Source organism: Acyrthosiphon pisum, chromosome X, assembly GCF_005508785.2.
Source record: "Acyrthosiphon pisum isolate AL4f chromosome X, pea_aphid_22Mar2018_4r6ur, whole genome shotgun sequence".
Lineage (NCBI taxonomy): Eukaryota > Metazoa > Arthropoda > Insecta > Hemiptera > Aphididae > Acyrthosiphon > Acyrthosiphon pisum.
In genome coordinates this window covers 34,964,513-34,978,172 of record NC_042493.1, presented here as the reverse complement: position 1 = coordinate 34,978,172, position 13,660 = coordinate 34,964,513, and the positions used below count along the sequence as shown (strand labels likewise).

The window sequence follows — 13,660 nt, the reverse complement described above, 5'->3', positions numbered from 1 at the left end:
AAAAACGGCTCTGATAGTTTTTATATCAATTTATAGCTAAGTCTTTGAACTATAGATATAATTTATGTTAAAATAGTCTGCTAAATAATATTGAACTTAGCTTGGTGACTTGAGTTAAAAATTTCAAAATACTATTGCATAACGAGTACATATATAGTCGCTATAGGTACTATCTTTGAAAAAGGTATAGACTATAGAGTATTATTAACCAAGTCTTTTAAAGTCGCCAAGGTAAGTTAAATTATTTAGCAGACTATTTTAACATAAAATACGACAGAGCTTTTTCTAAAATTTGGTTGGTGCGCCATAGCGCATTACGTGCGACGTGAATCATTCACAGAGGCGGCGCACGGTGGCCTGAAACGTAAATTTATACGGCAAAAACCTTAAATTTTAAATTTAACTTTTTTCTAGTTTTTTTAATTACGATGTTTAAATATGCATCCCAAGCAAAAAATTCTAAGTTCCTATATACAAGTTAACGTGACTTACAGAGTTGCCCGTATATTGTTTTTATAGTAAAATCGTTTTTTTATCGAAATATTTTAATATTTAAATATGTACTTTTATTTTATTTTTAACTTTTAATACAAATAATTTGAAGTTTAAATACCTAAAAATAATTAACAAGTATAGATCCAATTTTTATTTTTTATTTAATTTCTTCATGCACCTTTTATAAAATAAAAGTTTCAATTTTTTTAATGTTTTTTTCACTTTGACAAACTGTTTATAAAAATTACTCATCATTACCATATATTCAATGCACATAGCACGTAAAGAAAGTTCCCATCTATTTAAAAATATAATTTTGGTTTGCATCTGGTTATGGATATAATTTACAGAAATTAGTTACTTCAAACAAAACTTAGTTATCATAATAGTAATTTATTAACTTTACACCAGAATTCAGTTTACTTTTTAGTCCCTTAATTCCATATCTGCAAAATAATTGGTTTAGATTATAATCTTTGGAGGGCTGAGGTAATACTAATAGTCATAGGATTTTACATATTCCGAAAAATTGTAAAAAAAATCTTTTTAGAGTATATTTCTTATTGAAGAGATGAAACTAGAAGCATATGAAGCAAATCTTCAATAGTATTTAGTCTAGAGTTTTTCCTAGTGTGGTGTTCCCTTACATTCTTGTAGTCTTTATTCCTCGCTTCTTGTGCTTCTTAGGAAAAGTTTTCCTTATCATGATGAATTTATAAAAACTTTAATAAGCTAAGTTATATTAAATATAATAATTTACTAGGTATAGGAAGTATGCAAATCGAATAACATCAACCCTATGTATCAGTTAGTATATAATTAATTTAGGGGCTTTGCCGTGTAAATTTACGTTTTAGACCAATGTGCGGCGGTGTGGGGTTTGTATACCATCGACCGAATAACAGTGCAGTCAAATACTCATATTGACTGTTGACTATTTAATGTCCATTTAGTAGTCCAAAACTCCAAAGTAAACAGTTACTTTATCTAAAAATAAGATTTACAAATAAATCGGTTATTTTGAATTTTTCCAAAAACAATTTAATAGGTACAAAATATATACAATTTCTAATTTAAAATTGTCAGTTTATATATATATATATAAAATGTCATGATCTAGATACCTACCTACCTACTTTACTTGTAGCACATAAATGTTATATATATAATTAAAAAAAATTTAAATTATTGATTAGAACAAAAGTTATTTCATTTGTCAGGTTTTGCTGTTACATGTAAATAATATATTATTATGTTATACCTAACTTATAAAGTATGATGTGATTTAAACATTATTTTTATATTAAATTATAATATATAATTCTAATTAAATTTAAAAATCATTTAATTAATTCAACAAAAAACTCAAAAGATAATTTGATTAATTTCAATATCACATTTGGGAAATATACGAGTATTTATATTATATTGATACAATTATAACTGATAGGTACCTAGTAACCCATGATTCCTTCCTATGTGGAATCTAAGACCTAAGTTACCTACTTAGATATACCAAATTATACACGTTTAATATAATTGGTTATGAGTTTATGACTTCAGACTAATTTATATTATATAATTCATATACATCCTACACCTATATAATATTATAATTTATAATAGTACAAAAAGGCCATGTTTCCGCTTTTCCCAGATAGCATTTTGTAATGATAATATTATAATCATGAATAATATTATTATAATGTTATAATAATATTTTTAGTCAAACATTTGCTGTCTGGGTCAATGTTCTATCATATAAAGTGATCTATAGGGCTATAATAGTGCAATAGGAACCTAGTTGTAAAAGGTAAGTGTCATAATGTAGTTACTCATAAGTGACTTACATAGAAATAATATACGGGCCACTTAAATGATATTTCAAGTAATTTTATTTTATAATTTACAAATAAAAACCATATCGTTAAAAAGATAATAAAAATGTGAAAACCACGATAGAAACAAAATTTAAAAAAAATTTATTGTTTCTGTCATTCTGTCTCTGACATAAAATTGAAAATAAATAAACTGCACCTTTACGCATTAAATGAAATTACAACAAAAAATATAATTAGAAATGTAAAAATATTCATTGAAAAACAAATCTTAATAAAAATTACAAAAAATATCCTATATTATAAAATTATTTCATGAACATGACGTTAGGAACAAAAATAAATACATTTTTAACTAAACATACACAATTAAATTTTAAACCGGGTGATTCTTTTATCATTGAACACTCAATATTTTAAAAAATATTAAATGTTTTTGAAATAAAATAAATTTTAACTATGACAACATACAGTTTTATTTTCAGATTCCAATATGATTATATTAAAATAATATTAAAATTTTCTAATTTTTATTTTATTTTAGGACGAGTAGATTATGAGTTATGAGTTACAAGTATTTTAAGTTTAGAAAAGCAGACTGGAGTAGAAATAGGTTACTTCACAAAATTTTTGTCCAATACACCGCTCATCTCAACTTTAAAACTTTTTATCCACTAACGATTGGTTCATAATAAAATAATCACCTAATGTATGGTTATCAAAGGTAAAAATTGAATTACAGTATTAACAGAATGACTGCGGATTTTATTATACATCCATATTTAAACATATATTTTAACTAATTTATAATTTGTAATAATATATAATTTATCATAATTGTCTTTATATCAATAAATAATCTATAAACATTTAAAAATAAAATTATTTCAAAGTAGTGTATTTGTATACATTTAACTAAGCAATACAACTACCTATAGTAAATTTGTTTATTAGAAATTATTTAAAGTACATAATAATTAATTAAAAATTTAAAAGTTAAAAGAAATCAAATTTGACTATTGTTCTGTTATGAATGTTTATGATACTTATAATTTATAATACCTAATTTTTGGCAGTTTTTCTTTTCATAATTCAACTCTAAATAGATTAATTAAAATACAGGGTGTAACAGATAGAACTGACTTTTGCAATAACATTTGTTTTAATCAATATTTTAAAATTTTTTTTTGGTATATAATTTATAGCCACTTGCGCTACACCAATTCAAAATAGCCAATTTGTGAATCTAATTATAAGAACTATTTGGATGGTAAAAACATTTTATCTAAATCAAGTAGTTTATTTTTTATAATTTTTTTAAAATATCAGGATTTTTTTGATTAAACTAATTTGGAACGCTATAACTTTTTTAAAAATATTTTTTTTTGGAAATTTGCTAACTTGGGTATATTTCTAAAACTATTTACTAATCCTATAATTTTATCAATTTTTGTCATAAGTTTAAGTAGCATACATTTCTTTTTTCTTGGTCAGTTCTTTCTGTTTCACTCTGTATATAGAAGTACTTAATATTGTTATCACATTTTCCCATTTCTAATGGCTCAAAGATAAAATTGTTTATAACTCAGTGGAGCATTTGACTTAGTTTTAAGGTGTGGGGGAAATTAAAAACCTTCTACCACAGAGCATTAACTTTATTTATGTGTATTTTGAAATTTTATTTTTTATAAAGCTGTATAGCTTCAGATAGCAGGGATAATTATTTACCCGAATTATACAACTACAAATCCCCGAATCTCATCTACTCAATTGAATAATTTTCAATGCATGATTACATTTTAAATATATATCGCAACTAATTAAGTTAAATTATAAATGTATTACTCATTAAGTCAAATTAAATTAAATTATAAATATTTTTAACAAAATATATTAATTGATTACATTTTATTTGAGATGTGTGGGAACCTGTTGGCATTTATAGGTATTCCATAACATTAATGTCTGTTACAATACATTTATTGAGCTGAATATTAGGGCTAAGAACCGCACTTCCTAAAATAAACAAAAATTGAGAAATATACATAACTATTAAATTAAATAATATACTTTAACTAAATGGAGATTCTTAAAAAAAATTTTAGTACCAATGGTCAGACTCTTTAGAGACTGACCATCATGTAATTATACAATATCTGTTCAAACACATTAACCTGAATTTGGACTTTATTTTGTAGTCTAAAAATATAATAGGTATACAGTTAAAATTATTGTTACATTACCTATCACTTGTATTTTATTTAAATCATTTATTAACATTTTATTGTGTATCCAGCCCAAAAACATATTTATGTTAAAAAAACTGTAATAAGTAATTTAAATAAGAACCAGCTTATCTTCAAAAATAAAAATATAACAAAAAGTAGAAAAATAATCATATTCCTCTTTAGTATGTATTTTATTAAAATCGACCATATAAAATATTTTATTAGATACAAACTGTGAACAATAAATCCTTTTCTAACATTTATGAATTACTTAGATAAACATTTACATAATAGAGACAATTTGTTCCATTACAAGTATGTTGCATGCTTCAGTATACTTTGATATTTGAATCAAACATTTTTTTTTAGAATTTTCAATCAACGGTTTTTATTGGTTTGGAAGCTTAGTACAAGGTTATGTTGTACTCTACATTGACACCTTAAAATAAACAGATTCTTAGATTATAATGGATTATATAATAATTTATAACATTACAAATCATCATTATATAATATGTGCAAATTATTATGGCATAATTTTTTTTAACATTGTGACATTAAATTTATAATAACGTACATATACGCCATCCTATTGTTAATATTGGAAGCTACTAATAGCTGTCAGCCGCTAGGTTGGCTGTATCTGTTTACATTGCACTTAATGCAAATGGATATAACAAACCTAGCAGCTGACAGCAATTAGTAGCTTACTAGCTTACAATATTAACAATAAGATAGCTTTTATCTGTGTATTATAAAATCAATGAATAGGTACTGATTAGTTATATTAAGATGATGTAAGCGCACTATTTGTTTTTTTCTCTGGCCCACTCGCAACATAGACAAAACTCATTTACACAGAATCATTTTTTTTATGCTTTTAAGTAATCTTAGAATATCATCACCCATTTCAAAAAAGATAGAGAATAATATTTTTGAGGGAATGACGTCGTATCGATTTGACTAAATATTGTTTCAAAACATTTAAACATAATTTAAATTAACAACATTTTTTTGTTTATTTTGAAAGTTGAACACACAGTCAAATAACAGTTAAATATAAAATTGATGTGTCATTCCCTCAAAATTATTATTCTCTATATTTTGTAATGGGTGATTTTACTCTAAGATTCCTTAAAAACATAGAAAAATGATTCTGCGTTAATGCGTTTGTCTATGTTGCGCGTGGGCCAGAGAGAAAACAAATAGTGCGCTGACATCCTCTTAAGTGCTGTCTATCATATTATTAATTCTATACTAATAACAATAGCATTCTTTAGTAATGAATGTATTGATTGTACAATATGTATTTTTTAAAATAAAAAATGTGATTAAAAAAAAAATGTAAAACAAGGTTTATAGTATAAGTATAATATAACTTACTCTATGTATATTTAAAAAAGAATCACCCTGTTCAAAGTATATATTGTCTTACGCCTAGATAATATGTTTAATGTATAGTACTTTGTACAGAGTGATTCTTTTTTAAATGTACATGTTGCAGTATGAAATACATGTTATCTTGAAATCAATTGATTTATATCTGACACCTAGTTAATATGTGTAATGAATTTACTTTGTACAAAGTGATTCTTTTTTAAATGTATATGTTAGAGTAAATTATATTATATTGATACTATAAATTTTATACTTAGGTAATTTAAGGGGATTCGATACCGTGATTTTCTGTTATTGTCTAACACACGTGCGACAGGATTTTAAACGGTTCTTTTCTAAACATACCAATTGATCTAATGAAGCGATAAGAATTCTAAAAACAGATTTAAATTTGTCGTCGAGTCTACTTGAAATCAACTTTCCAACATTTTTTTTTTTTTTGAATTTTTGATTTTAACTTCTCCATAAATTGTCCAAAAATAAACACTTCTCAATAAATTTTAAATACACTTTTTTAATATGTCATTTTTAGGAATTAGGGGATAATATCAAAAATATGGGAAAGTCAATTTCAAGTAGCCTTGACGACAAATTCAAATATGTTTTCAGAGTTCATATCGCTTCATTGGACCAATTGGTATGTTTGGAAAAAAAATTTAAAACACTATGTCACGTGTGTGTTACACAAAAAAGAAAATCACGGTATCAAATCTCCTTAATATTTACCTACCAATATATTATCATGAGCATCATCAGTTATATAATTTTTTTTTTTTTCATGTTTAAATAGGGCTTCAAAGTTTGATAACTTGGTTCTAAGTCTTCTAACTTTTTGTTGTAATACTTTGATTTTTTTTCTGTGATTTATTATATTGATTTTGGATTGTTTAAAATAATGCTTTGCACGTCGTGGAGTATTTAATATCACCGACAAAACATTTTCTCAAAATATTGTTCTCTGGTGTTTCTAAAGTTATTTTGATAAAAGAAATACATACATTATATATATTTATTCAAATTATAATAAATCATTCATAAATATAACATACCAATTATAGAACTTTGTGCTATTATATTAGGACTTGACAATAAATTCAAAAGTTCTTTTAGTTCATCAATAACATTATGATTTGAAACATCCGACAATAATACTCCAGGTTCTAATAGCAATACACCACAACATCTGTTGTTATACTTGTATGTCTGCAATTAATAAATTTAAATATTAATCAATAACTAATTGATAAAATATCAAAATATTTATCATCTAAATTTAAAATTAATAAATTCTTACTTACAAAATTTCTGGTATGTTGTATGTTTTTTTCAACATTTTAAATGTAGTGTGGGTATTGACTTCGGCTTTAAATACCGTTAATATTACCGTCAAAACAATCTTCCTCAAAATGCCTTGAGCATAACTTTCTATTAGGTCCATAGTCTCTATCTAGAAATCCACGGGCTTTGAGCCAACTACTACGTAGCAAGGAATTTGTTGGAAATCTGTTCATTAAAAATAGATAATTTACTAATGTAGTACATATTTACCAACACAAATGATTTTATAAGTTTATTTTAATAATTTTGAATGGACCTCTGTCAATTAAAACTATATAAATAATAAATATGCATTAAAAATGACTGAAATACGATAAGAATATTATATCCAGCAAGACAACAATAGAAAAATACATTTTTATTATAGTTAAGTCTAAGGGATGTACATGTATTACATAAAATAACAAGATCAATTTTGAGAAATAATAACGAATTTTACTTACTTATGCAATGAAAGACCTGGGTGTGATTTTGATGACTTCAAGCAAAGTAAACATGCATTCGGCATGTTGTTGAATGTAGTAAAAACAGTTGTATATAATAAATACTTAATTATATAACAATAACGAAAATTCCTGTTAGAAAATGAAAATCTATAATCTAATAGTTAACTCTGGTCTACTGTCTACCGTTTACGCACTGTAATTTGCAATATTATAAATAATAAATAATAATATTATAGGTAGAAGTTTACATAAAGATTTAGCCTAGTAGGTACCGTAGTCTGATAACTGATAACGTAATATTAATTTATTAACAGTCACTTGCGCATGCGCAGTAATAACCAAGGCTCTAGCTTTTTCAGTTATTTTGGCTTCAAATCTACACAAGCCGAGTGGCTACATCCATAGTATATTATTATGATCTAAGGAACGAATGTACGTCATGATACGTCCAGCCATGACAAAATAGATGGTGCCAAATGGGCAGAAAATATAATATAAAATAATATAATATAATATATTATTATAATTATTTTGGTTACCTTTTTGTTGCTGCTTATAATGGATTCGGGATGTCTGTCGTGACAATAGGTGCAAATAGGGAGGAGGGGCTTTGGGCTAAGCCCCCCCCAAAAATGTCCATAGCCCTTCCAAACATTTCCTACATTTTGTCTTAAGCTTATTCAATATTATCAAAGTAAGGCCCTATTAGCCCTATATTCGTCCCCCAAAATTCACGCTATTTGCGCCTATGGTCGTGACCGACTACCTTAGCTGGCTTAGCTTGCCCGGCAGCGTTCACCGCCACGGGAAAGTGTTTCGGAGTGACTACTCCATTTTTTTGTGGTAACTTCACGAGAAAACAATAATAAAGTGACGACAGAAAAACGTACGCAACACAAAAAACGTGCTGGTGGTTCTGTGTGTGTTTGGCTACAGACAGAGAGGATGGACAAAATAACAAAACAAACGTCAGGTATCGCGATTACAAATTAGATTTTTACTAAATGTAGGTAGGTACCCACCGAATATGACATTATATCTAATTACACAAATTGTTTATTTACCATACGTTCACCATTTGACCATTCAATCAATTTTATCTGGCCCTTGCTACATTTTCAAATAACTTCATACAATCTTAAAGTTTATCTGTAGGTAGGTAAGTACCTACTACCTATACATAAATTTCATTGTTCGTAAATAAAAAATTCGTTCAATAATCGTATGCCCAGTGGCTTAGAAAAAAATGTTCATTAAGGGGGGGGGGGGGGTGCTATATATTAATAATTTTTAAGATAAATCACTAGGTAGTGCCCTCCCGCACTAATATTATATATAAAAGTTAGCAAGTTTGCAAGTGCACATGGGTACTAATCTGCTGAACAGTAGGGATGTGTCTACTGTCAAAATTAGTATTGACATATGTATTGACATTTATTGAAATAATACTTTAAAAAGGTGGATAAGTGGATAACGGTAGGTTTTAAGTGGGTCGCTGTAATGGATGGTGTTAAATTTGAATTCAATGATATAATATCATTATATAAGAAAAACAATTCTGAACGAAAACCGTCAGTCAGCCTATGATATTACTAAGTATACTTGATGATATTATTGTGAATAAAGTAATTTATACATAACCTATTTACGTGGAACCTTGTTTTAAATTTTTAATCCTTAGCTATAAAAGTTGAACATATTATACATTATTTTTAACTAAAAATAATAATTAAATTTTAAATTTGATATATTTTGTCAAAATTCGAACTTTAAATGCTTATAAAAAAAATTGTGCCTAAGTATTTTCAATGTTTTTCTATTGTAACATTATATAAAGAGCCTTGCATTAAATTTTCACGCTTTTTTACCCAACAAATAAATTTTTATTGATATTAATAGAAAAAAAAACTAAAAAAATTGAAAACTGACAATGTCTGTAAACAGCTCAAAAAGAGTCAAAATATTTTCAAAATTTTATGGTGTATAGAAAATGAGAATATGAACATTCAGTAAAATGTCCATGTATCTACAGTTATTCGTTCTTGAATTACAACGAAATAACAAAATCCACTACGTGAGAAATGACTGTTAAAGAAAATCTAAGCATTTTTAGTGTCCTAAATAGTAGGTAATGACAGACGCAAAAATTAAAAAATTAAAAAAAACACATCATTGTAAAATCAATACATTCATTGTTTCACTCAGAATCTAAAAATGAATATTTCTATAAATAGTTCATTTTAATTTTCAATTTTCATGCATAGAAAATAATAAAATAAAAAAGTTTCGTGAACATTTCAAGTAGGTACCTACGGTTATTAGTTTTTAAATAGTGAATACAATAAAATAAGAAAAGTCCCATAAGATTTTGTTATAATTTACAGGTGAATAGGTATATAGGTAATAGGTATACAATGTCTCACATAAAAAAATATTGTTGATTTAAGTTTAACTTTTGTTTTAATTTCCACTAAAAACAACTTATAAGAAACCTTGTATAGTTGTATACGTTTTTGGCCAAGCAAAATAATTTTTATGGACAATAATTTTAAAAGAAACTAATAAAAATCGAAATTTTCTTCTGCCTATAAATAGCTAAAAAGAGTCCAAATATTATGAAAATGGTAGTGTATAAACATTCAGTGAAATTTTCATTTGGAGTTACTCTAAATACCTAACAAAATCGATTTTTTAGAAAACTAGTTTTGCGTAATTAGGTATATTTGTATATTTAAAAATTCCAAAAATCAGAATTTTAATACATGCATAATTTAAGCGTACAAACAAGGTGAGCATGATTAAAAAATTATACTGTATAATATATTATAGTGTAATTGCAGTACCTACTCACATTCGATTAACTTACGCAGTGTATCGTCATTTTTCAAACACAACTGTTAATTGAGTGTCTTAATTCAATACAATTTTTAGTAGTTGAATTCAATCTCCTAAATAAGTTCCATTATGAAACATTTTCTGACACTCGACAGTTGATTGTTGATTAAACTATAACAAATTGGATATGTATTATTAACCCGTAAATTATTATCAGCCAACGTGGTCGTAATAAGTTGACACATTTTCTTGATAATTGTTACAAAATATAGGTAGGTACTGCTATCGATTTCTTAAGAAAAATAAAAAACTTATCATTTAAAATATAATTAATATACAAAAAATAGAGTGGTAATTTTTATTTTTTATGCAATCAATAATAATTGAAAAAAGCAGGTAAGTGGATGTCGCTCTGCTGTACAGTAGGTTACAAGTGGGTCATTGTATAATGGGTTGTAGGTATTAGACTCAAATTCAATGATAAAATATCATTGTATAAGAAATACGATTCTGAGCGGAGACGGTTTGTCAGTATGGATATTTTATATTGTTATAATGTTATTATTTATTTTATCATGTAAGTTGAATAAATATTATAATATTATAATTTTTTATTCGTTTCTATGGTGATAAACAAAGCGTTTGAAATTAAAATCCCATTTTTAGCGTTTTTTTCGTAATTTTTCGGTGGTTTTTCCCGTGGCATTAAATAGTTATTGAGAAAATCGGAAAACGACCTCTTTAAAAATATACCATCTTGATCCAATTTGCTAAAAGATAAGGTACTATATGTTGAAATCGAAACACTCCTTCTGAAAGAAATTTTGTATACAGCATATAAAAATAAAAAATAAAATAAAATAAACACCATTGTAAAAACAATAATTTATATTTTGCAACTTGTCTGTAGATGTTACGTACAACAGCAAATTATGAAATAATTTGAATAAAAATAATTTTTTTTCAAGCCAATCAATCAGTTCAATAGATGTAATATCTATAGTAAAATTGCCAAATTGTTACATATTAATATAGCGGAAAATGTTGCAGTCCGGGTATAGGGTGTTTTATTTTTTGATTACGATGATTTTGCATATTATAATCAACCAAAAAATTACAACTCGACAAATTCTCATTTTTGTGCAGTGATTCTTACGAATAATTTAATGTGTTAGGTACGTAATATTATTTTAACGTATTTAATTATTATTGTGGTGTCGAAAAAAAACATAAGAAGCCACTATAATGTAGGTAGGTACCTACGCAAAGTCCTTATCCATATGCGAATGGCTAAATGTGATTATTCAATGAAAAGTTGTAATAAAATACTTCCAATTGCAATCTGGAAGTTTGTTTATCAACTCAAATGTATATAACGTCCGCTGATTATTGGATACCCACCGTTTTTATGGAGTTCTAAGCAGTTCTTATGCAAATGCATCTATGCATATGTCCGTAGTATGAGTAAAGTAACATAAACACATAAACAGCTCAACGCTGCCACCATGCATGTGCATAATAATTTATTATAATATGATATTATATAAATAACGATCTTCACACATATTAATTATTTTGTTTTTTGTTTAAAAGTATCATTAATGGCTTAATTCCCAATTACTTATCAAAATTCAAAACCTATGTAGTTATCCGATAACATTTCTGAAAATATATTTAAGAAAAAGTTTACTTGAAATTAACTTTCTAGCATTTGTTAGTTGATTAGTTAAGATCAATATTTCGATATCTTAAAATTTAAAAATTTAATTTTGAAGTATTTAGGCATAAAATTTCAAAAAAGTGAAAAAGTTTTAATAAACTTCAATCTTCATAACTTAATTGACTTAAATACTCTTTTTTAATATGACATTTTTAGGAATTTGGAGGATAATATCAAAATGTGGGAAAGTCAATTTCAAGTAGACTTGACGACAAATTCAAATCTGTTTTCAGAATTATTATCGCTTCATTAGATCAATTGGTATGTTTGGCAAAAAACACGTTTAAAATACTTTGTCACTTGTGTGTTAGACAAAAACAGAAAATCACGGTATCGAATCCCCTTAAGAGGACGTCACACCCGTATGTGTTGTCCGTCTTACAAATGTACAACATATAGCAAAAACTGTTTTGCAACTGAATTTAATGTTAATACAAGTTATTAAAGCATACAATTATATGAGTAAGGTATTATAGGTAGGTATAACTAAATAGCGCACCTGGATTAAAAACGTGATTTTTACCAGAATGGGTGATTATTAAGACGCGTCTATATGTACGGTAATGACAGGTAACGATAATAATTAGACTTGATCACAATACGTTATTATCATTTATTATATTATATGTGTCTTTATTATTATTATTATTATTATTATTCCTATCATAATTAATAGAAAATATGTTGTAGTAGTTGGTAGGGACCTATACTATAATATTAATGAGGAATGGTACCTAAGTTCCTACACGGGGGAAAAGGTTAAATATTATGTGTAAACGAATTAAAAAAAATAAATATATAATGATTAAAAAATATAATAAACATTTTTATAGCGCATTGTCACAAATATATTATATTATATATATAATCATACTATCATCATAATATAATACAGTCAACTCGCGATATAACGAATTTCAAGGGACCGAGAAAAAAATTCGTTAAATCGAAAGTTCGTTACATCGAAATTATATTATACCGCGATATTTTCAAGGGACCGGTAGTTTTATTCGTTATATCAAGATTTTCGTTATATCGCGAGTTGACTGTATTATATTTATTTGTGAAAATGCTCTATAACGATTTTTTAAAATTTTTTTTTTAACATAATACCTACCTATGCACCTTTTCCCGCTGTGTAGGAAACTAGGAACTAACATACCACATACGTACCTGGTTTTTACCGTGTAGGAACTTACATATAACATGCATATAACAAGTATATTATATATAACTACCTATTATTATTTATAACAAAAAAAAGTTTGTATTTGAAACCATTCCTTCAAATGTGTTTTTAATATTTTACACGCAAATTAAATAGACCTTCATCATCGATATATTCCAAAAGTTATTTACAGA

General features: G+C 26.2%; 1 long non-coding RNA gene across 2 annotated transcripts; it reads right to left on the bottom strand.

Annotated features, from left to right (window-relative positions):
- Nucleotides 1-4,733: 4,733 nt before the first annotated feature.
- On the bottom strand, nucleotides 4,734-8,018 carry LOC115033430. 2 transcript variants are annotated; one of them, XR_003838784.1, is made up of 5 exons: nucleotides 7,741-8,018; nucleotides 7,254-7,462; nucleotides 7,009-7,162; nucleotides 6,690-6,926; nucleotides 4,734-5,000 (listed from the first exon to the last, which is right to left on the bottom strand). It is a non-coding gene; the product is annotated as an uncharacterized LOC115033430 (long non-coding RNA). The 2 variants fall into 2 exon arrangements; XR_003838776.1 differs by having other exon boundaries at nucleotides 7,258-7,462; nucleotides 7,741-8,015.
- Nucleotides 8,019-13,660: the final 5,642 nt, after the last annotated feature.